Genomic DNA, 5,879 nt, shown 5'->3' with positions numbered 1-5,879 from the left:
TTTTGTTATCAACAGAGCAAGAATTTTACTATCCTTGCTAGCTTTTTTTAAAACAAATGTTTTTTGCCCTATACAGTTGAAGTCAGAAGTTTACATACACTTTGGTTGGAGTCATTAAAACTTGTTTTTCAACCACTCCACAAATTTCTTATTAACAAACTATAGTTTTGGCAAGTCGTTTAGGACATCTACTTTGTGCATGACGCAAGTCATTTTTACAACAATTGTTTACAGACAGATTATTTCACCTAGAATTCACTGTATCAAAATTCCAGTGGGTCAGAAGTTTACATATACTAAGTTGACTGTGCCTTTAAACAGCTTGGAAAATTCCAGAAAATTATGTCATGGCTTTAGAAGCTTCTGATAGGCTAATTGACATCATTTGAGTCAATTGGAGGTGTACTTGTGGATGTATTTCAAGGCCCTACCTTCAAACTCAGTGGCTCTTTACTTGACATCATGGGAAAATCAAAAGAAATCAGCCAAGATCTCAGAAAAATACTGTAGACCTCCACAAGTCTGGTTCATCCTTGGGAGAAATTTCCAAATGCCTGAAGTTACCACGTTCATCTGTACAAACAATAGTATGCAAATATAAACACCATGTGACCGCGCAGCTGTCATACCGCTCAGGAAGGAGATGTGTTCTATCTCCTAGAGATGAACATACTTTGGTGCGAAAAGTGCAAATGAATCCCAGAACAACAGCAAAGGACCTTGTGAAGATGCTGGAGGAAACAGGTACAAAAGTATCTGTATCCAAAGTAAAACGAGTTCTATATCGACATAACCTGAAAGGCCGCTCAACATGGAAGATGCCACTGCTCCAAAACCGCCATAAAAAAAGCCAGACTACAGTTTGCAACTGCACATGGGGACAAAGATCATACTTTTTGGAGAAATGTCCTCTGGTCTGATGAAACATAAATAGGACTGTTTGGCCATAATGACCATCATTATGTTTGGAGGATAAAGGGGGAGGCTTGCATACCGAAGAACACCATTCCAACCGTGAAGCATGGGGGTGGCAGCATCATGTTGTGGGTGTGCTTTGCTGCAGGAGGGACTGGTGCACTTCACAAAATAGATGGCATCATGTGGAAGGAAAATTATGTGGATATATTGAAGCAACATCTCAAGACATCAGAAGTTGAAGGTTGGTCGCAAATGGGTCTTCCAAATGGACAATGACCCGAAGCATACTTCCAAAGTTGTGGCAAAATGGCTTAAGGACAACAAAGTCAAAGTATTGGAGTGGCCATCACAAAGCCCTGACCTCAATCCTATAGAACATTTGTGGGCAGAACTGAAAAAGCGTGTGCGAGCAAGGAGGCCTACAAACCTGACTCGGTTACACCAGCTCTGTCTGGAGGAATGGACCATGATTATTGTGGGAAGCTTGTGGAAGGCTACCCAAAACGTTTGACCCAAGTTAAACAATTAAAGGCAATGCTACCAAATACGAATTGAGTGTATGTAAACTTCTGAGCCACTGGGAATGTGAGTTTAAATGTATTTGGCTAAGGTGTACGTAAACTTCCGACTTCAACTGTAAGTGAAATGTTGCCTTATCTTTCTTGCATTCCTTTTAAACTCTCATTAGAATGTCCATATTTTTCAACCAATCAGAATAATGTAAAGAATGTGCCATGTCCTTTTCTGTTTTATGGGTTTTGAAGTTCTCATTGTTCAGAAACTCAACTAGGAAGTTCTGTGAAAGAAGCATTCAATCACATCATGTTTACCTACTTCCTTGCTCCTTGTTTTCAATATACTCTACTGTTTGTCCTCTATTTCCTCTCCCTCAAATCAGAACCACAAGTCTACTGCTCAGTGGTGATTTTTGGTAAGAGACTTACACTGAGTGTACAAAACATTAAGAACACCTGCTCTTTCCATGACAGACTGACCAGGTGAATCCAGGTGAAGCTATGATCCCTTATTGATGTCACTTGTTAAATCCACTTCAATCAGTGTAGATGAAGGGGAGGATATCGGTTAAAGAAGGATTTTTAAGTCTGGAGACAATTGAGACATGGGTTGTGTGTCATTCAGAGGGTGAATGGGCAGACAAAATATTTAAGTGTGATAGGTGCCAAATGCACCGCTTGTGTCAAGAACTGTCTCACTCAACAGTTTCCCGTGTGTATCCACCACCCAAAGGACATCCATTCAACTTGACACTACCGTGGGAAGCATTGGTGTCAACATGGGCCAGCATCCCTGTGGAACGCTTTTGACACCTTGTAGAGTCAATGCCTCAACGAATTGAGGCTGTTCTGAGGGCAAAGGGGGTGAAACTCAGTATTAGGAAGATGTTCCTAATGTTTTGTACACTCAGTGTACATTTTCTATGTCCATTCTGATTAATCAAGCAATCATATTTTAGAGAAGGTTGGCAGGAGAAAAGATAAATGGTTCAAGTTAAGATGTTTATGACTGTCTGATTCCAGTTTGACTTGAAAGCACTGGAATATTTTTGTAGTTCTGTTTGTAGTTTCTCTGCCTCTTTAACCTTTTACTGCAGTGGGCTAAATCAGGGTGACAGTGTTTCTTGGTAGTCTTAAACAAATTACTTTGAAGCAAAAGTATACACCTCACATACATGGTCGTTGGCTTAAAAAAAGAAGACACCTGTACCATGTCAGATATAGAGTTGAAATGCATTCCATTATGAGTTTGAATCCCTAAATGACACTTTATGTACATCACAGAAGACTGAACTATAACAGAACCATTTCAGCGTTTGAAAAGTTATGCTTATTAATTATTAAAAATATGAATAACATTGGACCCATGAGGCCACTAGAGGTGCTTTGGTCATTCGACTGCAGGAAAGGCTTTTTAATGCTCGAAGAAGAGAATCTCAAATGTTAGTTTCTGTCACATGACCAAACGTATGGATTTTTAAATGTTGTTTTATATCCCGTTTATTCCTTGTGCCATAATGCCCCTTCCCTGTGTGTAGAGCCCCATCCACTGATGTGGTATTTATTGCCATTTGTCCCTATATAGATATTTCTTCTATAGTTTTGATTATTTTGTATCAATAAATGTTTGTTTCATAAAGTCTTACATGCAGTCTACAGTTATATCTAAACAGAAGTCACTCTGAGAACCCACTGGTGTTTTACCTACTAATAACATCTGAAGGTCTAGTCATACTGCCACCTGAGTCTGTCTGTGCTGTTTTGGCAGGAGAAATACATAGAAGTTGGCAAGAGCACAATAATAATTTATCTGGGACTCAGGCTAGAGTCCGTATGGTTTGACCTTCAGAGATGATTTAGTATATCTGAGATTGCCAGCAACCTTGGGACACCCTCTACAGCACACCGAGTCCTAACCACTAGGCTGAACGTGTAGTAGACGAGCACAACCAGGAATGATGTGTGTTTTGAAAGGCCACTGTGGCAGAAAGACTGGCTTCGACCCCAACTGACTGGGGAGCAACAGAACAGACTTCTTAGCAACCAACAGGGTTCTTGAGATCTCCCCCCTTCTCTTCATTCCTGTCAACAACCGCTCTCGCTCTCTTCCCGTCAACAACCTCTAGTCTAGTGAGTCTATGGCCAGGAGGAATAATCCCCTCTTTGTATGCTTGTGGAATTCACCCTCCATAATACAAGACTCAATTAGGGAGAGTACAAGGGAAAGGGAGAAACTTTGTTACCTTGGCAAAGCCTCCGTTCAAACCAAGCTGAATGTCCAACCTTGTGGCACAACACTCAGAGACTTTGGGCACTTCAGCCTAATAGATAGATGTACGTCATCATGTGTAATGGTTCTTAACCCCATACGGGGTCCTTGGGTAGAATTCTTTCCCCTGTTTTCTCAGACTTTGAGTTCCCATTCAGTTTCCATTGGTAGACTTACATAACTTCATTGCTCTCCCTCATCATTTCTCTCTCTCTGCTGTGGGTGCATGATCTGCATCTTGCTAGCGTCACTCATATGGCGAGGGGCTGAAGTTCATTGGTTCAACTCTAATTCCTATTGGTCTGGCCCACGTGGGGGAAAATGTAGGGAAAATGGCACAGGCCAGCTTCCAGAAAAACAGTTGCTTTCAAACTAGGGATTTAGTGGCTAATTGAGGTAAGACAGTAATTCTGTTTTACCTCATAGATTATGCATGTATGAACTACACATTGACACATCCAGTTTAGTAGTCTCCAAAGTTCCGGAGCATGTCTTTAAAGCTCAGTTGTAAACATGTTTGGTATGAAAGACAAATAAGCCTCAGAGCACAGCAGCCATACTTTCTACAGCATAGTAGTAAATAACAGGGGTAGTTTTGGCAGCTGTGCTAGGTTTCCTAGTTGGAAGTAAGTCCCACAATGAAACTTTATTTAAATCTCCCAGAGTGGAGCTGGGGTAGAACTGGGTGGTCTTCCCACACACTGGAATGATGGACTCACCATTCCACCAACACACCCTCTCCCTGCCTTTAAAGAGAATTATGCATATGATCTTTTGACCTGTCTGGGTCTGGAGGGGCCGGTCTTGGTACTGTTCAGTACATGAGAACATGAGAAAACATTTTGATACAGAGGCTGTTGTAAAGCCTACCTGACTTTGTTTTTTATTTCAAAATGTTTTCTCCAGTTTGTGGTTACAGAAATGGTCTGACCCTGGACATACACTGTTCATATGATTGCAGCATCGGTTGAAGTTCACCGTCTGCACCATGTGGATCCTAGTGTCTTGCGATCTCAATTAGAGGTCGACCGATTAATCTGAATGGCCGATTAATTAGGGCCGATTTCAAGTTTTCATAACAATCGGAAATCGGTATTTTTGGACACCGATTTTGCCGATTTAAAAAAATATATATATATATTATTTTTTTACACCTTTTTACACCTAGGCAAGTCAGTTAAGAACACTCTTATTGTCAATGACGGCCTAGGAATGGTGGGTTAACTTCCTTGTTCAGGGACAGAATGACAGATTTTTACCTTGTCAGCTCGGGGGATTCAATCTTGCAACCTTACAGTTAACTAGTCCAACGCTCTAACCACCTGCCTCTCATTACACTCCACGAGGAGACTGCCTGTTATGCGAATGCAGTAAGCTAAGGTAAGTTGCTAGCTAGCATTAAACTTATCTTATAAAAAACAATCAATCAATCATAATCACTAGTTAACTACACATGGTTGATGATATTACTAGTTTATCTAGTGTGTCCTGCGTTGCATATAACGTAAACTCACCCCATTCCGTACAAATGTGCGCAACCGCAACATTCAAACGAGGCTACAAAGAAAACTAATGGAACTGTAACGACTGTGTTGACTTCAAAATCGGGGGTGTGAACTAGGTTTCTATTCAAGCGTTGATCGACATGGTAATGGCTCTATAATATTGGAGAAAAGTTGAAAAAACTGATCCTCTGTTACATCTTGATGTGTCATGTCGTAACGTACAGCACGCATATAACTATTTCTGTCTTACAATCTCTCTCCACCAGGTGTAGCACTTCTCTCATCATTTAAAAACAAGAAATGGACAGTGACAGGGGTAAGGGGGGATACCTAGTCATTTTTTGCTTCATCATTGCATGCGATCATCATTCTCAAAGCCGCTGTTTACTTCTAAGATCACTTTAGCACCGCCCTAAAAACCCGATTCAAATTCGACACAAACCTTCAAATAGGTAGGTAATGACACATTATATAAACTCTTTATAGTGTTTTATTTACATTTTAGAGGCGATAAGGTGATAAGTTGGACAGATCGAGTGAAAATAAGCAGTTTTCCCACACGACGGGGCTCATTGCCTGTTTGAAATATGCTGAAACGGGCAGCATTTTGGTCATGTAATTGATTCTGTTGGAAAGGGGAGAAATTGTGCTTTACAATGGTATTGACATTAC

This window comes from Oncorhynchus kisutch, linkage group LG27 (assembly GCF_002021735.2).
Source record: "Oncorhynchus kisutch isolate 150728-3 linkage group LG27, Okis_V2, whole genome shotgun sequence".
In the NCBI taxonomy this organism is placed as follows: domain Eukaryota; kingdom Metazoa; phylum Chordata; class Actinopteri; order Salmoniformes; family Salmonidae; genus Oncorhynchus; species Oncorhynchus kisutch.
The sequence above is the reverse complement of the archived record's forward strand: the minus strand, read 5'-3'. Positions refer to the sequence as shown.